This window comes from Manis javanica, chromosome 13, assembly GCF_040802235.1.
Source record: "Manis javanica isolate MJ-LG chromosome 13, MJ_LKY, whole genome shotgun sequence".
NCBI lineage: Eukaryota > Metazoa > Chordata > Mammalia > Pholidota > Manidae > Manis > Manis javanica.
The window spans coordinates 99448767-99472008 of record NC_133168.1 but is presented as its reverse complement, the minus strand read 5'-3'; the positions used below and the strand labels follow the sequence as shown (position 1 = coordinate 99472008).

Sequence of the window (23242 nt, the reverse complement as noted above, 5' to 3'; positions counted from 1 at the left end):
GAGGGTGGGGACACACACACACACACACACACACACACACACACACACACACACACAGAAATAAGGCTCTGGGGGGGTGGGGAGAGCTCCTGTGGTGGGCAGGTATGTGAGGCCAGAGGACCCCATCCCATCTCTTGCTGCAGGTCAGCCGTGGGCTGCCAAGGCCTGGCAGAAGGACAGAACCACTGCCAGGCTGGGACGCTGGGCAGCCTGGGAGATGGGGGCCGAAGGGGCCCCTCACGTCGCCCTCTCCTCCCTGCCTCCATGGGCCTCTGGGAAGTCCATGCCGAGCGTGATGAGACAGAACAGCAGGCCTGCAGGTACGAGGCTGCAGGGCTTAGACACAGGTGTGCTCAGTATGTGTGGATTCCATTGTGAATTCACCTACTTGCTGAACTTGATTTGTCACCCCCAAATCAATACTCAGGGGCTCTTCACAGTCATTCTTAGGCACATGTGAAGTGGCGAGAAATCCGAGTCAGACATGCATGCGCCCAGCGGGCACTCTGCCTTCATGCTTCTGCTCAGACTGTGAACCAGGGACCTTTGCAACGTGGAATGCCGCTTCTTTGCATTTGTTTCTTGATGGGCAATTCTGCTGTTTAAATCGGCCCCCGAGTGCACAGAGGCGGAGGTGGCTAGCGTTACAAAGAGCAACAAGGCCATGACGTGGCTTACAGAGAAAACACACATTAGATGAACTCCACTCCAGCGTGAGTCACAGCGCCGCTGCCGTGAGTTCAGCGTTATCGAATCAGTGATAATATTAACTCAGGAGTCTAAACAGAAACACACGTGACCCGAGGCTACATATTGATCGGTTGGGACCAGAGGCTGGCAGGTACCCGCCCTGCCATTCCCGCCCTGCCATTCGCCGGCAGCAGCGTCTCAGTATTCACAGAGTCAGGGGGTGCGCGATGCCAGAGAACAATACTGCGAGTAACGAGAATCAGCTGTAGATACATTAATATTTTTTCTCTCCCTTATGTCTGTGAAAGATGTACAATCTCACTTTACAAAATCTGGCCATTGTGTAGAGAAAATCCCCCACCATCCCACCCCTGAGTGTGCCCAGGCACAGTCACACCCACCCGCTTTCACAGCTCCAGGCCCTGCATCCTGGTGGACTGCCCGCCTTTACCCCTTCTCCTTGCTTAGCGGTACCTCACGGGGGAAATGCTCTTTTCCCACGCCACTGCAAACTCTTTCAACACCCGACTTTTTAACCAAAATAAACTGCATTCTGTCATAATTTTAGATTGATGGAAAGGTGGCATAAATAAGACAGAGAATCCCTATATGTCCTTCCCTGCCTTCTCCGGATGCTGACAGCTTGTCGAAATGAAAGTCTGAACACTGGCGCATGACTCGGGATTAAGCCCCAGGCTTCATGCGGATGCCCCTAGACTCCCCCCGAGCGTCTGTCTCCTGCTCCGGGGTCCCGTCCAGGTGACTGCGCCGCATTTGGCAATGTGGCCAATTGCATGCACCGTCATGTGTGTGATTATCAGTATCATTATTATTTTCATATGTTGGGCAGTACCCTATTGCCCATTACTGGGTGTTCAGGTTGTTTTGCTTGGCTCCTTTTAAATAACCGTGCCAGGGAAAGCTCTGGGCGTATGAAATGAACATCCACGCACATGAAACTGTGTATTCCTCTCCTTTTGTTCCTGAGGACAAACTCCTGCGTATCAACCCCGGGTTCAAAGGTGCCGGGAACCCCACCCAAGGGCCAGCTTGGCTCTCAGACAGGCCGCAGGAAGGCCACGCAGAGCTGGGGGGCACTTGGCCAACCGCGCCCTCGCGCACGGGCCCTGGGGACTGGGCTTTCCGTCGCGGACCCCGGCACCTCTGCCTTTCCCTCTTCTCTTGAAGCGTGGGCGCAGCAGGGCGTACAGCCCGTTCACGTGCAGCTCCGTGCTTTTTACACGCGTGCCCAGGCCGCCCTCAAAGACCTAGAAGGCATCCAGACCCACGGGCTTCCCAGGGCCTCCTCCCAGAGGCAGCTGCTACTCTGGCGTTGTTATTGTCAGCTTTACAATGACCATCATCATCCTCACTTTCTCTCTCGAAGACGGCAACGGTACAGGCTCCGACTGCTGGGTGAGATATCTATGCGAGAAGGAAGAATCCTGGAAGATTCTACGAGGTTCTAGAAGACAGCCAGCCAGCATCTGCTCGGAGGTGTCAGGAAGTCAGTCTCTTTGGCCTGGGGCTCAGTGAGCGGATCCTGAGGGGGTGCAGCCCTGACTCTGGGTGTTTGTCCCGACGCCCACTCGCTCTTTGAACCTCAATGTCCCGCCTGTGACACGGGGCCCCAGCGCATCACGCTGCAGGTCACTGGGGACAAGCCCAGTGCCCAGAGCGTCAGTCCACGGCAACGAAGATCAAAATAATGAGGAATATATAAAATGCTACGTACAACCACAGAGACGTGAGTCTGAATTGTTACAGGTAGGAGTGGCAGCTGCCGGGGTCAAGGACCGACTGGCCTGGGTCAAGGCGCAAGGCCTTTGGCTCTGGGGCTGAGGCGGGCTGTGGCTGAGGAGGGCTTGGCATCCTCCGGCCCATCCCGATTTATCCTAGTTTCATGGATGTATGGATGTTGGAGCCTCCGTGGGGGCCGCAGCTGGGCTGAGGTCCCACGGGGCTGGGGTGGGGGCGTCATGCTAAGCCAGCGTCTGGAAAGGGCCACAAGTTTGATCTTCCTTCTCCACAGCACTGCTGAGAAAGACAGGATTGCTCGCGCAGACCCGGCCAGCCAGGGGCCCCCAAGCGCCGGGGCTCACCTGCCAGATGGAAGGGAGGAACACCCCAGAACCCCCGGCTCACTGACTCTGCTTCCCTCCACCACCAGGGGCGCGATCCGATCACACATGGCTCCCCTCCATGCCCAGGAGAGACCCCGTTCCCGCCCACGCCTTCACCTCTGGATGCCCTGGCCGGGGCCCCTGTTCCCCCGGGGTCTCAGCTCAGCGGTTCAGCTATCAAGGGCCTGTCCTAGAAGGATTTAAAAATAGCTCATCTACTTTTTTTTTTAAGTTTCAGAAATGCCTGCAAGTAGCCCAGGGCAGCAAGGAAGCCGCTGGGGGAGTAAAAGAAACCGGAAGCTCTTTCGACTTACCGGCTCTCTGGGGAGAAGGCAGGTAAACCCCTTCCTCGGGCACTTCTCTTAAAGTTTCCTTGCATCCTACTTCTCAGAACGAAACCAGCATTTGCTCCCTCCGCCCACTCGGGTCTTTGCAGTAGACTGGAGGGTTCAAATCAGAGCGGGGACGAGGTCCCATAAAACCCCAGAGCAGGAGCCTTGCCCCCCTGCCCCTGGCCCCAGTCCAACAGCTGGGTTCCAAGTTGTCACGGCCCAGGCAGACAGGCCAACGGCTCATGTTTTTAACATGACCAATACACCTTATTTTGTTCGGTTGAAAGCTACCTTCACTTTTAGCATCTACGACAGGGTCTCTGCCTCGGCACTGCTGACATGGGGCTGGGTCGTTCTCTGGGGGGCTGTCCTGGGCACTGTGGGGGATCGAGAAGCCTCCATGGCCCCCTCCCTGTCGTGACAATTACAGATGTCCCCAGATGCTGCCCAGTGTCCCCTGGGGGCAGGACTGCCCCAACCCTGTTCCCTTGAGAATCACAGCTCTAGGATTATTGAGTTAATGTCTTTGCATCCCCTCAGTGCATTCATTTTAAGTAGGAATTTTCAACATAGCTGTTGACCTCAACTTACTTCTTAAGAATTTATTTGTATCTAGATGTAACTGACACACAACTGTGTGTAAATTGAAGGTGTACCTCCTGCTAATCTGATCATTTATACACCCAATAGCACTACCAGGCAGCTGCTGAGGATCGGAGCAGTCCTACCGCCCCTCTGGGCTTTCCTGGACACAGACAGGAAGAGGCGCGCACTGCATGCACTGGGACATTGCAGAAGGAGTAATCGAGGAAGCAAGGGTGGTGTGCGGTGTGTGGGGAGGGCAGGAAGGGAAAAGAGGCCACAAAGTGGGCACGATGGCTCTGCGGAGGGGCGCTCCTGTGTTCAACTTACGCATGGGTAGTTCTCAGTTGAACAAATATTTATTGGTTGTAGTGAATTGCATCTTTGATTGTACCCCTCAAATATTCACATCCACCCCACCCCCAGCCCAGCATGTGGCCGGGTCTGCAGGAAGGTGTTTTGCGGATGTAAGGACCTCAGGATGAGGTCATCCAGGACTTAGGGAAGAGCTTTGATCCAGTGACTGGTGTCTTTACAGAGAAAGTGGAGCTGTGACACTCAGACAAACAGGGAGGGCCCCAGGAGACGAGGCAGAGCTGGACGTGAATCAGCCACGAGCCGAGGGGCACCACAAACCATGGCAGTGCCCAGAACCTGCACGAGGCATGAAGGACCCTCCCCTGGAGCCTCGCGGGGAAGTGAGGCCCTGCCCACACCCTGATTTCAGACTTTTGGCCTCCAGACCTTGAGAGAATAAGTTTGTTTTAAGCCACCAAGTTTGTGGTCATTTGTTAAGGGCCTCACCAGGAAAAGAATGGTTGATAAAAAAAAAAAATTTGGCAGGAGTTGTGACAAGTGAGGACCTGGAGAGAGAAGGGTCCCCCCACCCCAGGGCGCACAGACTTGGGGCACTTGAGGAAACACGGAAAATGTACCTAAAACCCCTGAGCATTTGCCTGCAGCTCCCAGGCCTCCGAACACCCAAGCAGTCTGGTGGGACGGGCGGCCTGCTGGTCTCCTTCCCTCCGGGACCGAAACCCGAACACAACGAGCTCCTGGGATTAGGAGCCACTTAGCTCAGGATTCCCAAACCTCAGAATCTCCTTGGGGGGCTTCGAAATACGTGGATGCTGCACCCCAGCCAGGCCGGAGAACGTGCTGGGGTGGGGCTGGGCGTGGCCCGCTGGAGAGCAGGTGGCTCCACTGGGCAGCCGAGGGCGGGCCCCCCCCAGTACAGGCCCAGCGCCCACAGGAAGGTGGTGCCCAGGGTTCAGTGCCCCTTGTGAGGGGGATCCAGACATTTAATGATTGTAGGAAACAGGAATAAAAGATCAAATTCCTGCCCTGGGAGCTTTGTGCACAGGAAAGGTGGGGGGAAGGGAGGGATTCTTCAGATGCACAAATAGATGATTACAGCATGTGATAAAGCGCTAAATAGTAAACATAATTTTTTCCTGTAAAAGGCCAGATAGCAAATTGTTTCAGTTTTGTGAACCCACATGGTCTCCACTGGAACACAACTCAGTTGCCTCCAGAGAGAAGACACAACAGGTGTTCTGCGTGCTAATGAAACTTCACTTGTAACAACAGGCAGAGGGCCAGGTTTGATCCCCCGGCTGCAGTTTGCAGAACCTTGAGCTGCAGGGATGGGCAGGCCCTGGAGTTACAGAATAGCAGCTCCTCAAAAGGTGAAAGGAGAGTTTCCATCTGACACGGCAGCTCTATTCCTAGGAATCTACTCAGGAGAAATGAACATACACGTCTACCTAAAATGTGTGCAGTGAACAATAAAATGTCCATACCAGCATCCTCCCTGGCAGGCAAAGGTGGAAACCACGCAAACATCCAAATGAATGGATAAATAAAATGTGGTGTATAGCCATGCACGGGAACATTGCTCGGCTGTGAGGAGGGAGGAAGGCCCTGACACGCGCTACGTGTGGCCGGGCCCTGAACACGCGGGGTCCTCAGTGAGAAACACCAGACACAGAAGGCCACACAGCGTGTGACCCCATTCCTGTGACACATCCCCAACAGGCGGATCCAGACAGAGCGTGGGCTCATGGGTGCCGGGGCTGGGGGAGGAAGGAATGGGGTGCAGGGTTATTTTCAAGGGTGAAAATATTCTGAGATTAGTAGCTGTAATTGCACAGACTTGTAAATATAACAAAACTGCACCCCTCAAATGAGTGAATTTTATGGCAGGTGAATCATCTCTCAATTTTTTTCAACAAAACGAGTTAAATAAAGGAGGCTTCCTAAGGCGGAGTATGCGTGTCCAGAGAGTGAGGGTGGCGCCGGGGCCAGTGGGGACCCCGGGGTGCGGTGGTCCGAGGGGAGGGGCGGTGGCCAGAGCAAGGCGGGTGTGCACAGGCCTGGCCTTGTCTGCCAGGTGGGGAGCTGGGGCTTCATTATGACTTTCGAGGTCCTTCTCCATAAAAAAAAGTCAAACATACTTTACGACCACATTGGTGTAAAGATGAATACAGTCCAGGTTGGATTATTACATTCACGGGTTTCCTCTGATTTTAAAAGAAATGAAAGCACTCTCATGTGCTTCATGGATAAGCAGGCCTGGAGACCAGGTGGTAGGAGGGGCTTCCAACAGACCTGCTGGGAACTGGCAGGGGACGGGACTGAGGCTGGGGTGGGGACGAAGAGGAACTTGAGTGGTTGAGATGTGGGGGAGGGCTCGAGGACGATCTGAGGTTCAGGGGGGCCCCTCTGCAGCCAAACCAAAGGGCAGGGTTGTGGCAGAGGGGAAGAAGAGGACCCGAGACTGGGTAAATGGGGGTGTCCACTCTCAAGGGGTGACAAGGCCAACTCCAGACACGCCTTTCTTCCAAGAAGTCACTGCAGCCCGAGGAGCAAAGCCTGGCCTGTAAGCATGGAGGCGCATTGGCCCCGTGATCCTGGCACCTGGCCCAGATGGCCTTTGATGCTGGGCGTCCAGCTCCTGAGAGCGTTGCGGAGCCCCAGCGACGAAGTTCGCGGTGATAGTTCAGGGCGAGGCAGGCCCTTTTCAGTTTGAGAGCGGACGCTGGGCAGTGACTCCCTGGGGCCACCCAGGCCCTGCCCAGGCCCCGTCACCAACCTGACGTGGAGTCTGCTCCTACACTAACGGAGCCCAAGGACTTGTCTCTGAATTCTCTGCAGATGCCCGTGGGAACCAGACCCTGTCTGGGGTGCATTGTGTCCCCCGTACATTCAGGTTGAAGTCCTGATGCCCAGGACCTCAGGATGGGCCCTGATTTGGGACTAGGGTCACTGCAGGTGTCGTAGTTAAGATGACATCAAAGAGCAGGGGGCCCCAATCCAACAGGACCAACGTCCTTATAGAAAGGGGACATTTGGACACAGGCGCACAGGGAGGAGGCCATGTTAAGATGGAGGCAGAGGTGGGGTGGGGCTCCCACATCCCGGCTGTTGGCTTGGCCTCACCTGGTGGGGGAAGGGCCAGCGACAAGAGGCCAGAATTTGGGCCATGGCGATACCTGCCCCAGTGAGGTCCTCCCCATCCCCCGCTAAGTGACTGGATAGAGGCCATTAAAGCAGGCTGGCAAATTTTTCCTGTAAAGGGGTGGGCACATTGCAGCTGCTCACTTGAGGTCCCTGTAGCAGGAAAGTGGCCCGGGGATAATATGTACATGAATGGATGTGGCCATGTACCAGTAAAACTTTATTTATAAGAGATACTGTCACCCCGTGGGGTAAGTTTGCAGTCCCTGGTCTGGAGGTTCTGTAACTTCAAGTCATGAGCGCCCCACAATGGGGGGGTGCTCCCTCCCCCGCAAGCCTGTACTCCAGCCAGATGCCCGTCACACCTGTGCTGGGGGCAGTCTAGGGGGACCCACCCGGCTTCTCCCACTGCCTCTGGGGGTCTATGCCGGGCTTGCCCACCCAGCTGCCCACCCTGAGGCTAAACAGCCTGGCCGGCTGTGCACGTGTGTCAGTGCGTGTGAGCTGGGCCCTGAGACAAGCCTTTCTCTTCTGGAAAGCCCACTTGATAAATTTAATTTTAAAAAGTCTAATTGATGTAAAATGAACATAACATAAAATTGACTATTTTAACCATTTCTCAGTGCATAGCTCGGATTCGTTAAGCACACTCACATGTCGTGCAGCCATCCCCGTGATCATCTCTGGAACTTTTCATCTGCCCAAACTGAGGCTCTGTCCTCATGAAATACTCACCCCCTCCCCCAGCCCCTGGTCCCCACCACCCACTTTCTGTCTGTGGATGGGGCTCCTCTGGGGACCTCCTAGGAGTTGGTCAGACAGGGTCTGTCCTTCCGTGTCTGGCTTATATCCCCGAGCACCGGTCCCCCAAGGCCCATCCAGGCTGGAGTCCTTGCTTGTTAAGGTGGAATAATAGTCCATTCGTTCAATATACTACATTTTGTTAATCCATTCATCTGCCAACAGATACACTCTTTTGGCTGTTGTGAACAGTGCTGCTGTGAGCGTGGGTGCACAGATGTGTCTTTCAGGCTCTGCCTTCAATTCTTTAGGGTGGGACTGCTGATCACACGGTCCTCCTGTATTAATCGTTTGAGGAAGCCGGGCACACCCACCACACCATTTTCCGCGGTGGCCGTCCCCTTTCACAGTCCCACTGGGGGAGCCCAAGGGACCCAGTTTCTCCAGGTCAATATGTGTTGTAAACCCATTTTAATCTGAACTTCATTATCTTCACCCATTAAATGGGCTTGTGGTCCCTCCCCACAGGCCTGCTGGAGGCCCCAGGGGAGACGGTTTTGTTCTGCTCACAGAGGACAACGGTTGTCCCCGGGCTGGGCTGCCGGGAACCAGGATAGAGATCCCGGCTGCATTTTGTTTTGTGTGTGGGGTTTTTGACCATTCCTGAGGACTGATCCAGAAAGCCCCTGGGCGATGAACATACCGGGAGGAGGGACGCTGCCCTCCTACACGCTCAAAGATCCGTGCTGCACGCACACGAGTTCCTGGGGCAGGGGTCGTGGGGCTGGTGGCCTCGGAGACTGAGTTTCCCAACCTGCAGCCGGCTGCGCTGCCTGGGATGACGTGCAATGCAGCCCGGGCGGCCAGAGGCCGGCAATGAAAACAAGCCCTCCACGTGGCTCCCGGCAGCAAGCTCCTCAGCCCTGCACTTGGGGAGCTGGGAACCACACAGGGCAGTCTGCGCCTTCCTGCAGGGCAGCCATGGCTGGCTCCTAGACACGTGCAGAGCCCACGGCCGACAGGGCCACCAGCGCAGGAGGGGAGAGGGCTGCCCAGGGCCTCGGGGAGCCCGGGCATCTGCTCCCTAAGGTCACAGGCCCTGGGCTGTGCAAAGCTCTGACAGTCTTGCTGTCTGATGACAGGTTCAGGGGGGCCCCTCTGGGCCACCCAGTCGGTGTGTTTTCCATGCTGTGTCATGCATCCGCACAAGCGCGGTGGCTGCAAACACCACCTGTTTAGGGTCTCACGGTTTGGGGGGTCAGGAGTTGGAGACAGCTGAGCTGGTCTGTCCAGAGGCTGTGATCCAGGTGTGGCTGGGGCCCACGCCTGTGCTCCTGCAGGCTGCTCATGCATTTGCCTCTGTGGCGGCAGGCCCGGGGTCCCCACTTTCTTGCTGGCTGGTGGCTGGGTGTCAAGCTCTGTTCCCAGAGGCTGCACTAGGGTCCCAGTCACAGAGCCTCCTCCATGGACCCTCTCATAGTGGGGCAGCTCACATCCTTGAGGCCAGCAAGGGAGAATGTGACTAAGGGCATGCTGAACTGCAGTCTTCTGTGGCATAACCCACATATGGGCGTGACAGCCGTCACCTCTGCCACCTTCTCCTGGTTGGAACGCAGGGCACAACCCCGGGAGGACACTGAAGGAAGTCTGCAAAGTGCCTGAGACCACCTCCCCAGGCCCCTGAGCAAGGAGTGAGCCTGAGCAGTGGTGCTGGGGGCTGAGGGGGACCCGCCTGCTGGGTCAGCCCTAAAGCAGGGAGGGCTTTGTAGATACACATAACTTACATGCAACATACATGCATATGACTTATGCACATTTTATACTCTTGTGTGCATACATGTACTATGCACTTATATTTATGAATAAATTTAGAAAGACATGTAGAGCTTTCCTATATAACAACACAGTATGGTATTTGGATCACAGAGAGTGGGGGGGGTTTCAGACATGAGGCTCAAGGATTTGCCTTGCTTTAGCTGGAGGCCAAGCTGGGTCAAGCCTGACCGCCCCCCAGGGCCCACAGAAAGGCTGGTGCCTGGAGCCCAGGGCAGAGGGTGGCCCCGGACTCAGTTTTATAAAGCTATTTGTATTTTTCTATCAGACTGAATCTCTTCCTGAACTCTTCAGTTCTTTGTGGAACAGGCAGAATATTAATCAATCAACACAAAACCCACAGGGCTGGGAGTGCTTGTGAGCAATGCCGCCCCCGCACCTGGTGGGGTGAGTTTGGCAGTCACAGGCCCATGAAAGGCACCTGTTTGCTGTCCGTACAAACCAACCACCTCAGCACGGGGGACACCGGGGCAGATCGGCTTTGTCTGTGGGGCTGTCCTGGGTACTGTGGGGCAGCGAGCAGCATGCCTGGCCCCTCCCACCAAGAATCCTCAGGCTCCAAACATCAACAGCATCAGGTGGAGGAACAAGAATTTCCAAATCACATGGCTGGGAAGGGGTGGAGCAGGGCTGGAACCCAAGTATCCTGCCTCCCGGGTCATAGGGGTGCAGATCCAGGCTGCCACCTCCCGCATGGAAAACAACCAGCCCTGGCCAGGTGCCCGCCTCGCTAGTCTGCGAGACCAGGAAATGGCCCGGAGAGATACAGTTAAACAGAAAAACATCCTGAGAATGCAAACTGCTGCTCCTCCCAGCCCCTGGCCCTCGGCCCCTGCCACTGCCTGCATTGGAGGGACTGTCAGTCCTCGGGTCCTGCCCCGCCTGGGCTGGTAGAGGTGCAGAGGCCTGGGGGGCCACCCAGGAGCACCTGACATGGGTCGCGTGGCTCTGAGTTGTTTTGAAACTTCTCTGCATTAACGAGTGCAAAGGCGGCCACTCCCAGCAGTGCCGGCCACTGTCCCAGGCCACAGGTCACCCTGTCCTGCACAGCAGCCAGACAGGAACACAGAGCTCTTGCTGGTGATGCACCTGGGACTCTGCAAGGACCCAAACTCCCACCTGGCCCTCGGGCTGGTTCTTGGAGCTGCTGGGCAGGGGGAGAAGGGAAATGTGGTCAGGGAGATGCAGCTGACCATCTGGCAGGATCTGGCCAGTGCGGCGCTGGGCTTTGAGCTGGGAGCGCACGGTGGTTTCAGGGAAGTGTGGGGAGGAGCGCCTGACCTCAGGTCTGTAAGTGTTTACAGTAACAAGGTGGATGCCTGCTGGTCACCAAGTCGGGGACACACAAGTATGGGCCACTGCAGAAACCAGGAAGGAGGGCAAAGGATGCCTTTCTAGTCACCAAACAGACAAATGACAGGCGTAAGCCCCAACTCCTCAGTAACCCGGCATCTGAGTTTTCTGGGGCTGCGGTAACAAACACCACTGCTCAGGGGCTTCTTAGAGCCATACACACTGATGCTGACAGTTCTGGGGTCAGGTGGGCAGGGCCACGCCTTCCTGTCTCTCTGACCCTGCCCCCATGCCCCCTCTCACAGGGACCCTTGTGAGGACCCTGGGCCCTGGGAACCCGGGCACCCCTGTCTCAGGGGCCTTGCCTACCCCCTCTGCATGGTCTCTCTGCCACATGAGGGGATATGTCCACAGGTCTCAGGAACAGGATGGGAATGCCTCTGGGGGCCATCCTGATGGCCACACACATGCTGTTCTAGAAGATTGTTAAAAAATGATCAGCCGAGTTTACAGTCAAGCTGTTACAGTCACTAGAGTGATGGGCAGGGAGGCCGGGTGACCCTGGCGCCCTCTGGGGATCCCCGGAAGCCGGACGTCACGTCCCAGGGCGTTCAGACACAGACCGGCCCTGCAGACTGGAAGGGCCCTGGGTTCCGAGTGCCCTGTCCTGGCTTGTGGAGCTGGGGGGCCCCCAGCTGCACAGATGCTTTTACGGGTGAGGATGTTGTTATGGGCAGGAGTGTGTCTTCCCCAAGTCCACATATTGGATCTTAACCCCCGAGGTGGTGTCATCAGGAGGTGACCGGATCCTCAGGGTGGAGCCCATGTGGGATCAGTGCCCTTATAACAGAGACCCCGGAGAGCCCCCACCCCTTCCTACGCGGAGGACACGGCAAGAAGGTGGCGATCCGCCACCCAGAAGAGGCGCCTTGCCAGAGCCCAACCATACTGGCGCCCTGACCTCAGACTTCAGCCTCCAGCCCGGTAAGAAAGACACACCTGCTGTTTATAAGCCGTCCGGTCTGTGCCAGCCTGATCAGCAGCCCGAACAGAAGGAGATGCTTGGGAACAGCCGTTGCTGATATAATTATTTAAGTAAAGGTGCGGTCACACTGGAGTGGCGTTGGCTCTGGTCCAGTGTGACTGGCGTCCTTGCAGAAAGAGGGAATCTGGGCACAGACACAGGGCAAGGACTTGACGATGGAGGCGGAGATCAGAGTGATGCTTCCGCGACCCAAGGGACACCAGGACGGAGAGAAGCCCCGCCCCACCAGGGGCGGGGGCAGGGGACAGAGCCTCCTCTGACCTCAGGAGGGACTGGCCCTGCCTGACACGGCCTTGGGCTCCGCTCTGGCCTCCAGAGCTGAGGGGGAATAAGGCCTGCTGTTCTAAGCCACCACCTGCCATCCGGGTCATTTTACAGAAAAGGGACAGTAGGAGAGAGAGTAAAGCCCCCTCCACGGGTCACGGATCTGGGAGGACCACCTGGCAGGAGAGAGCAAGGAGCCCAAGGCCGATTTCCAGCTTGCTTACAGCCTCAGTGGTCTGGGGGCCACACCCCAGGGGCAGGGAACCCTTCCTCCTCCTGGACCCCCTACCCTGCCCCAAAGTCACCCTGCTGGCAGCCTCCAGGTGCCTTTCTTTCAAACTCAGTTTGGCTGCCGCCTCCGGGCAGCCTTCCTGTCCTTGCTTTCCTTGGGCACTCTGCCTTTGTGCCATTTCCTCCTCAGCCACGTTGGGACTTGAAATAATCTTTGCATCTCCAGTGTCCAGCCCCCAGGTGGACACTCAACAAACACTTGACAAGTGTGAAGGGGGCTGCAGGAGGAATGTGTGTGGAGGAGGATCAGGGACTAAGCACCTGAGCTGAGCTTGCTCCCCTGCCCGCCAGCAGCCCGGATCCTCGGCCCTGACTTCCACCAGGCTGCGCGGGAGACCCTCCCACCTCTTCCTCGCCCCTTTGGTCTACGCAGAGCATGGAAGCAGGCCACAAGGAAGACTGAACATGATCTGGGGCAGTCCCCACGTCAGAAGTGCTTTCTGGGGCAGACCCAGCTGGACAAGTCATCAATCTGTGGTCTGGCCCCTCCCTGCCCCCTACAGAGTTTTTCTTTAGGACAGAAAATCCCTATAATGAGACAAGAGAAAAAACAACAAGAAAGGACAGTCTGGGTGACAGAGTGATGGGGGTGGGGGGCAAGTCCCTCACTTGCAAATCGCCCGGATGGCTTCCGGCGGGGGGTTGGCTGAGTTCTCAAACTGCAGGAGGGTGAGAATGGCCCTCTGCCCTGGGGGTAGGGGGCTTGCCTTGCCCACCTATGTTCCCCAAACAGGGCAGCAAGGCACCCTGCAGCCACACTCCCGGGCTGCAGCCTGAACAACCTGCCCTACGGGGAGGAGGTTTTCCGCTCCGCATTCATGGGGACACCTGCCTTTGAGGGTGCAGACCGAGGGCTCCCCACCCCCAAGTGCCGGGTAGAGCCTCACTACTCGCCACTCAGCAGATGTGGAGTCAGGGCAGATGCTGCTCTGCCCACAGCTGGCCCCACTTCGTGGAGTAAAAATATTGACGTTTTCACGAGGCAACATTTTGCCAGTTCCTCAGCTCCTGCTGGGGGAGCAGCTGATGTTTGGGAGGGGATGGGAAGGTGTGTGTGGGAACCGTCTGTGGAGGGCCCAGCGTGTGGCCCGTGCCCTGCTGGGAGCCTGATATCGGTTCCAGAACCCTCTCCTTAATGCAGGACGGTGGCCTCATCCTGCGAGACCTACTGGGATCGGGACTTTGGTCTATGGGATTCCTGATTCACCACGACAAAGTGAGAAGGGAAAAGGGAAAATACTCTGCCACCGGGACAAGGGACAAAATATTGGGTCCTTAATATACAAAGATCTCCAGTAAATCAGTAAGAGGTCAACAAACCAACTTAATGAATGAGGGATCCTGGATACTATGGCCAACAAAAAGAACTCATTAGTGGGAAAACTGATGAAATTCCAATCAGTTCTACATTTTAGTGAATAGCACTGCAGAAAAGATGATTTCTTAATTTTTAAATTTTGACAGATGTTCTCAGTTATGGACAACGCCACCCAAGAGGAAGCCGGATGAAGGGTGTAAAGGAACTCTGCACTGTTTCTGCTCCTCTTCTGTAAATCGCAGATTATCCCAAAATTTGAAAAATGAACTGTTAACAACGGACCTAACAACGCACAAAGCGCATTTTAAGTGACCAATATGAAGAGTTTTAAACTCTCTAGTAATAAAAAAAATTAGAGATGATAGAATGAGATGTTACTTTTAGCTTCGGACCCAAGAAGATGGTGAACCTGGAGCGGATGCGGTGAGGGACCCTGGACAGGGGGATGTGGATTAGGTGAGAATGTTTCCATGTGAAATTTCCAGATTTTGATAACTCCACTACAGTTCTGTAAGAGAATGTCCTTGTTTTTAGTAAATAACCAACAGGGTCTTTAGGAGTTAAGGGGCATGTTATCTTCAAGTGGATCTCAAATGGCTCAAAAAAAATCACTATGTATCATGTATAAATACATATATATGCAACTATCTGTGCATCGAGAACTACGTAACTATATACACTCTAAATACGACATTTACACGTGTGCACACACGGAGAATAAAGCGGACAAGAGCAAGTGGCTGGCAAATGTGCTTCGAAAAGTCATACTAACTATTCTTACAACCTTTCACTAAGTTTGTATGGAAAACAGAAAAAGTCAGCGTGGAAAGTATTTTAACTGGTCACCTCCAGGTTGGGACAGCAGGGGAATGTTCCTTGACTTTTAAAAAACTAGGGTTTCATCCACATACCCCCAAAATTTCCACCCTCTTAGAGTGTACAATCCCTTTATTATTTAAGCCTCAGTGTTTCCTGAAACTTTTTTAAAACAAGTATGTATTACTTTTATAAATAAGAGAGAAAAACTATTAAAGACAACCTGACCTTTCGGCTGCTTTACAAACCGTACCAGCGCCCCAGGCCCGGGCGTCTTGGGGGTGTGGTGACAGCGTGAGCTTGACCCGGGGGGGCCCGGCCCCCGCTGTGTGACAGACGGGAACCCGTGTTGGTGCAGGTGTGGGGCCACTGGCATTTCCCACCTTTGAGGACAGTTTCCTGCTCCTCGATGGCTTTCCCATCTGCTCAGCAGGCCCATAAATTCAAAGCAAGGGCTGCACATGGAAGCCGCCTGGAGTGGCAAGTCTGGATGAGGAGGCTGTGGGCGAGGATGCTGGACTCGCTGGGGTGGCCTCGGGTCCCCTGTGGGCCTGGCTGAGACTGAGGAACGGGGCACACGGGGAAGAACACACACAGGCTTCGGGGCCGGCCGGCCTGGGAGCAGAGCCCAGTGTGGATGTCCACCAGGGGCCCCCGGCCTTCCCCCAGCCTCGGCTTCCTCAAATCAAGAAAAGGAGACAGAGCCGGTGGACACACGTCCCTCGAGGGGAACTCAGGATAAATACGCATCTGGAGCCGACAGAGCAGGACCTCAGCCTCACAACTACCACAGAGAAGCCTGACAACCCGACCTCGGCCGGGGCTCAAGGTCACGTCCACAGTGACGTGTCCTGACGGCATGTCCCGCTGACATGACAGGATGCGAAGGCCCCGCACCCAAGCTTCCTCCCTAACCCCATCACCCCACCCTCACCCCAACCCCGACTGTGAGGAAAACACCAGACAAACCCCAGTGGGGGACTTTCTGCAAAATGCCTGCCTAATCCTCCTCCAAACTGTCCAGATCATCAAAAGCAAGGGAAGTCTGAGAAACTGTCACAGCGCAGAGGGGCCTCAGGAGATGTGAGGACAAAATGCCAGGGGGTGTTTTGGTCCAGGAGAAGGACACCAGCAGAATAACGGGGCCAGACAGGATAAAGTGTGGAGTTACCTCCCTTCACACGGACGCATGGGGTGGGCTTCCTGGGCGGGGCGATGCCACAGGGCCATGTCGGATGCCAGCCCGGTGGTGGGCAGAGCAGCTCTCTGCTCTGTCTTTGCAAACCAGCTGAAAGGAAAAGGGTTACCCAGAAGGTGATCAGCAGCAGCAGTGTGCTTCCCGCTGGCCCCATCCGCCGCGCTGCGCACGCGGCCCGCGCTTTCCGTGGACAGGAAGGTCTGGAGCTGGATGTGCTCAGGTTGAACATCCTTGGCGGGTGCCCCCTGGGGCAGGTGGGGAATGGGTGAGCTAGCTTTGCAGCACGGCTGGCTGGCGGCTCCAGGAAGAGACTGGGGAGGTGTCGCAGTCAGACCCCTCCTGAGCTGCTGGATGTGGATTGGCACACCCCCTTTCCACTTGGGGCCCATGGTCTCTCTCATCCCCTAGACCTCACCTGCAGCCCCGTGACACCACGTCGGCCGGACGAGGGCCCCCACGGGCTGGCACGCTGCCTGGATTCTGGGCAGGCAGATGCATGTGGTGATTTCTGCTGCGGTGGGGGCTTGGCAGAGGTCGGGGAGGGCTCCAGCACCCAGGGGAGCAGTCAGATCTAGCACCTGGCCCTGGGAGTGCGGGGGCTCCCCTGGGTGGGAGTGGGATGCAGGCTGCCACCACCGACCAGCCGGGGGCTGAAGGGGCTGTCCTGGGCACTGGGGTGGGGGATTGAGCGGCCTCCGTCCCCACCCACGCAGTGCCAGGAGCATCCCCCGGTGTGACAACCACAGATGCCGCTGCCCAGTGTCCCCTGCGCCATGCCCCCCACTAGGTGACAGCTAATCCCCTCACCCCGTGAACAAGATCATGGCAGAATTAAGCACCTCAGGGCTGGGAGGAGGGAGGTGCTGGGCCCTTTGCTGCTGGACTCTCCCCAGTCCGGGCTCTCAGCTCGGAGGGGTCAGAGGAGGGGGGAGCACGGCGCTGACAGGCTCTGGCCTGCTCGTTGCTGGGGAGCTGGCTGCTTGCTGCACTTCCTTCCCAGAAAACTCAGAGGCGCAGACTCTGCCCCCTGGGCAAGGACGGGGTCCCCCACTGCGGAACTACATGGAAGGGAAGCCTGCCGCCTCTCGTCTCCCGCCATCACCGGCGCTGAGCGCTGTGGCCGCCCCTCGTTGTCTGTGCTCCTGCAGTTTCTGTTCGCTGAGTGTACGTTTATGGAGAAACGTCCGGGCAACAGTCCCCTTTGCCTCCTGGCATGGGGTGGGTTCCCCCAGCTGGCAGTGAAGGGGGTGCAGGGGCTGGGTGGAGGTGGTGGGCAGTGGCGAGGCAGCAGGCATGACCCAGCCGTTGGTGTCATTGAGCAAATACATAAATATGCCGCAGACATTCCGAGGCTTGTTTCTTGTGGTTGGAGAAGGTATTTGCAACCAAGTAAAGAGGGAGGCAGGAAAAAAGTGGGAGGTATGGCTGGGAACCGAGGGTGCCAAGGGGAACGCACAGCTTTTAAGTAGGCAGGCCTGCATTCAGGTCCATAGATGACAGGTAGGTACGTGCATACGCAGAAGACGCACAGGCAGATAATAAACGGGAGATCATACGTAGATACACAGACTGATGCTGGATTGCTAGCCAGGTGAGGGAGGGAGGGAGGCAGGCAGACAGACTCAGCTAGCTAACATTATGGAAGCCCCCCACGTCCTTGCGTGTATACGCATGTACATCCATGCACGTCCCTGCTCTGCCCATGGAGACCCCCAGGCAGCAGTGACCCCCGAAAACCACAAGCACACAAGGAAGCAAGGCCCACCCCCAAACAGGGGAACTGAAGGCCTTGAGATCCATTTCGTTCACAAGCCCCTGAAGACGGGTCTGCAGCTGGCAGACAACAGATGCCTGCGTCTCTCTGACACCCAGTTAGCAGGCGATGTGGACGGTCGGGTACCAGGGAAGGGGATGCCGGCATGGCCTCACCCAAAGGACGTTTGACCAGCGCTGTGACACACATTGTACGGCAAGCAGGGTGGACCCCATCCTGTCCTCATGGGCTCATGGCCCACAAGGAAGCACATAATTCAAACTTCACAACAGCTTTGAAGGGAAAATGTGAAAAGTCATGAATGTGCGGCCAGGGGCCCCTGAGTTCGCTGGGGGAGGGTCCAGAGCTGACCTGAGCAGAGCAGGCCCTGGAGGAGGTGCAGAGGCTGGGCAGGGGTGCGCATGGACCCATGGGTGCACTTTCACTCTTTGGGCCTGTGCTGGGAAGTGTGGGTCCACATGCCAGCAGCTGGGACCTGGGACCCAGCCGGGAGGGCAGAGGGGACGACTCCCTGGCCACTGAACATGATAAAGCAGCCACCCTGCTGCCTGCAGGTGACCGGAAATGAGGTACAGGGACTCGTGCCTGCACTGCTACACGAAGCCTCTGCAGCAGGCCCAGGGCCACCACGCTGAGGTTGGTCTGCTTTCCCTCCCTCCAGGGTCCCCATGGTATCTGTTCAGCCTGAGTGCTGTCAGCCACCCCTTCTACTCAACTCCCTGGTGTTTTCTGCTGTAAAAATTTTTTTTTCTTTAGTTTTGAAATCATTGTAGGTTCACGGGAAATTGCAAAAAAAGGGACAGGGACCCTCCCCCACGGTGACATCTTGCATAATCATAGTCAGTGTCATAACCAGTGTCTTAGTCAGCTCAGGCCACCACAAGACACCACCGGCTGAGGGCTGGAGGCAGCCGTTCATTTCCACGGCTCTGGCAGCTGGATGTCTGAGATCAGGTGCCGCAGGCTTGATTCCCAGGGAGGCTCTGCTTCCCACCCTACAGACACCTGCGTCTCACTGTGCCTTCAACGTGGAAGCGCGAGAGCTCTGGTCTCTCCCTTTCCTAAGAAAATGAATACCACCATGGGGGCCCCACCCTCACGACCTCATCTAAGCTAATCGCCTCCCCAAGGCCCTGCCACCCCACTGCAGGCTGTGGCTCCAACACAGGATTTTGGGGGACTCCAACATTCAGCCCATGACCAGAAAATCGACACTGATACAAGCCACAGAGCTTATTCAGATATCCTCAGTTTTAGATGGATGTATTTGTGCGTGTGTGCATGTGTGTGCGTCATCCCATGCAATTTGGCACGTCGGAGATTCATGCCCCCACTACCACAGTCAAGATACGGAACAGTCCCGGGACTCCCTCGTGCTACCCCTTCTAGCCACACGCCTCCCTGCCCCTTCTCTTCCCTAACCCCTTCCACAGTGCATGGATCAAACATCCATGGTCCTCAACAAAGTACCAGCAAACCCACTCCAGCAATATATAAAAAGGACTGTACACAATGGTCATGTGGGATTTATCCCAGAATGCAAGGTTGGTTTAAGGCCAAAAGTTGGTAAATGTGGTACATGATATTAACAGAATGAAGGACAAAACCCACATGATCACCTTAATAGATACAGACCAAAATCTGGCAAGTTTCTATACCCGTCTGTCACAAAAACACCCAACAAACTGAGAACAGTGGGGAACTTCCTCAACCTGGCCTAGGGCCTCTATGGAGCGCCACCACCAAGATCACACCCAACAGTGAAGGACTGCTTGCCTTCCCCTGGGACCAGACATGAGACAAAGATGCCCATTCTTCTGGCTTCCACTCAACATCACACTGAAAGCTGAAACCAGGGCAGCTGGACACGGAGATGAAATAAAATGCATCCAGACTGGAAAGGAAGAAGGAAAGCCACATCTCTGCTGGCAGGTTTGGTGTAAAACGTGATGGGGACAAATCACATGCAAGTGGTGCTGCTTGGAAACCTGGTCGATCTCTGGAGACAGAACTCTTTTCCTAAGCTGGGTGGGGGTGCAGGGGGGCTGGGGGCTGTGACGGGAGTCTTGCTGAATTGCAGCTGGTATTTCTGTCCTGATCAGCCCCCTTGGGACAGACAGAAGGGCATCAGATGAGAATCACCCTGAAATAAACCCAGGGCGGGACTCTCTGCAGAGGGACAGGTAGTAAACAGGCCTCTTAAAACACATCAAGAGTTTTCTTTTGCCTTTTTTTTTTTTTTCCTCAGGTCACTAGCTGCCCAGAGCCCGCCAGGGAGGTCAAAGGGCCTGTTCCTTGGCTGGGAACACAGTGGGGACAGAGGGCTGGAGCTGGCCATCAGCCCTGTGGGAACACGGACCCATCAGGAGCTGCATTTCTGCTCCATCCTCCCCTGACCTTTGCTCCAAAGTGCCCACTGACGTAGTCATCCTTGGCCACTGTGTGGGAACTCCAGCTCCTCTCGGCTTCGTCCTCCAGGTCCTGCATCCTGGGAACCCTCAGCCCTGGCATACAGGGATGGTTGCATCCTGGGAACCCTCGGCCCTGACACACAGGGATGGTTGGTTGGTCACCCTGTAAACTCCGCCAGTTGGCCGTCTCTCCCCCAGGCTCTCCTGCTTGGCTTCATGGCCCCATGTTTCTCCCTGGTGGCTCAGGTGTAACAGCCGGGGACCCTGCGCTATTCCCTGGTGCTGGCTGACTCCCAGCCTCCATTCTCCGCACCTCCTGGTCTCCCGCCTGCCTCTCAGCCTTCCCAGGTGTCCCCACCTCTACTGCTTGGATCTGGTCCTCCCTCCAGTGTCCAGGCCATGGGAGCAGTAAGGATCAGAGAACATAGCTCTGGCGCCCCTGGGCCCTGTGCACAGAGGGCTGTACAATGTTTAGGACCATTGAAAACTTCCCTGCGTATATGTTACAACAGGGATGAATCCCAAAAACATGATGCTGAGTGAAGGGAGACAGACATATACGTGAAATGTCTAGTATGGGCAAATCCACAGGCAGGGAGTGGACTAGCGGGTGTCAGGGGCTGGGGAGTGACTGCTAAGGGGACGGAGCTTTCTTTTAGAGTGATGGAATGTTCTGGATCTAGAGGGTGTTAATGGTTATGAGTTCTGTAAATACACAAAAAACTCTTGAACTGTACACTTAAAATGGGTGATGTTTGTAGTACGAAATTTTATCTCAATAAAGCTGTTAGAAAATAAATGATGGGTAACAACATTATCAAGGCATTGGGCCCTTTGTCCAATGGATTTTTCAAGTGCATCAGTTTTTAAAAGAATCATTAAAAAAAAAAAAATTAGAAGTGCCATAGGAGAAAGAGAGATGTAAGGGAGATCAGGAAGTCAGTTTCCAATTTTCCTCTGTGAATAACATAATAGTTTCCACATATAGATGATGAAATTGAGGCTTAGAAATGGTAGAATTATATGAATTATATCAAATAAAGCTGTCATATCTACCTACTTACCCATCCATCCACCTATCCAACCATCCACCCATCCACATGATAGAAATCGTAGAACTGTGACTATAATTCAGGGCTCAACAAAATCATGGTCCAACACCACTCTCATCCTTTTAAAATGTCAATACATATTTTATTTTTCAAAGTCGAACATGATTTTAAGTGCCTTGTTCCCTGGCTTCCTGACGCTCTCGGTAACCTAGCAACTCAACATCCCTCAGAGGGTACAGTGGAACATTCTCGCTTGGCATGTTTGACTCGCAAACGAGGAGTCCGCGCTCAGAAGGCTCATGTGAACTGATGATGCAGATGTTAAAGATAATCAGCCCTCCTCACCACTTCTTACAAGATTTGTAGGAATACTCCTACGTGCCAATATCATTTGCCAACATGCTGCTCTGCCTCCATACTGTCTTGTTTTTTTCCTGTAGGAAGCCAACAATGCAGGCAGGATCTGGTTTCAGCGCTCTGCAGACCCCATGTGCTGTCCAACAGTGAGGGGCTGCTGCCCGTCACCAGTGTCTCCATGGGCACCCAGCCTGGACAGCTTCCATGCAAACCTGGCTGTGCTGGGCCCCAGGCTGACCAGCAGTGACATCTGAGAGAAAAACATGATTCCAGCTGCTACTTTGCTCCTCTTGGGTATTTTCCAGATTAAACTTATTCACGACCACTTCCTGGACAATAATGAAACCACCGTCCTAGCTAAATGCTTTATAGACAACATGGCCAACAGCTTTATTCTGTTGCCATATGGGAATTCTGCAGCTGCTGTGGAAAAGAGCATGAAGCCTCCTCAAAAAATGAAACATACAAGTTACCTTCTGATCTAGCAATTCCACTCTTGGGTATATACCTAAAACTGGGTGGCAGGGACTTGAATGTATATTTGCACATCCGTATTCACAGCAGCAGTATCACACTAGCCAAAAGGTGGAAACAACTCAAGTGTTCATAACAGATGCACAGGTACACACAACACGGTCCACCTGCACGCTGGGATGTTACTCGGTCGTGAAGAGGAAGGACTCCTGACCACTTGACAGCGTGGACAGACCTCGAGGACATGGGGCTCAGGGACACACGCCTGACACAAAGAGCAGATCCCACCTGATTCCTCTCCCAGGAGGTCCCTGGAGGAGCCCCGTCCACAGAGACAAAGTGGACGATGGAGCCAGCGGCTGGGGGATGGGTGGGGGGTTAGTGTTTCAAGGGGACAGAGCTTCAGTCTGGGAGGATGGAAAGTTCTGGAGATGGAGGGCGGGGGTGTTTGCATGACATGTGAATGTGCCTCATGACACTGAACTTTTTACTGAAAATGGTTAAGATGGGATATTTCATGTCATACAGATTTTGTCACAATAAAAAAAAGTTATATATGTAATTTTTTAAATGGCAAAGACCCTGGCAGGACTCCATCCTCAGGGGAGGAGAAACTCAGCAGAAAACCCACCAGCTGTGCAGAGGTGGCGAGGGTGCCGACCTCCATCTGGGCTGACAGGGCTTCCTGGGGGACTGGGGGCTGTAGTCCTGTTCTCTCCCCCAAGCGGTTTAGAATCCAGAGCCAAGAAATCAACAGAAGAGGTGGTCCCACACATCGGGGGGACCCTGCCAGAAACCATGCGCTCTCCACCCAGGATCCCCCCAGCTAAAGCTCAGGACAGCGAATCCGCAGCGTGTGTGCTCAGATTCCGCACACCACACCCAGACGCGTGTGCATGCCCGGGGAACGTCTACAGAGGTCTTGAGGGGCAACGCGAGTGGCGATGACGATGACGGCACAGCCGGCATTATTTAATACCACTCTCACTGGCCTTCCAGTGAGCCTTCCCCATAAATCATCCAGTTTAATGCTCACAACAGCTCTGTGCAGTGGACGGTCATTGGGCCGCTGTACAAACGCAACACCCATCACCCCTTTGCACACACGAGACGGCTGAAACGTAGGGAAACCAAGAAACTTGGCCGGGACTTGTAACTGAAATTTGTGGGCAACTTTGGACTGGACAGT

General features: G+C 55.1%; 1 protein-coding gene and 1 long non-coding RNA gene across 5 annotated transcripts in view; one reads left to right on the top strand and one right to left on the bottom strand.

Moving 5' to 3' along the window:
* Positions 1 to 23242, bottom strand: part of GNG7 (G protein subunit gamma 7) — a 103292-nt gene that overhangs the window by 28224 nt on the left and 51826 nt on the right. The window lies entirely within an intron of this gene.
* LOC108393263 (uncharacterized) lies at positions 82 to 6126 on the top strand. Of its 4 annotated transcripts, XR_005061313.2 has the most exons (4): positions 82 to 2457; positions 2723 to 3149; positions 3836 to 3945; positions 4266 to 6126. It is a non-coding gene; the product is annotated as an uncharacterized lncRNA (long non-coding RNA). The 4 variants fall into 4 exon arrangements; XR_005061312.2 differs by having other exon boundaries at positions 82 to 3149; XR_012124574.1 differs by having other exon boundaries at positions 82 to 3149; positions 3836 to 3963.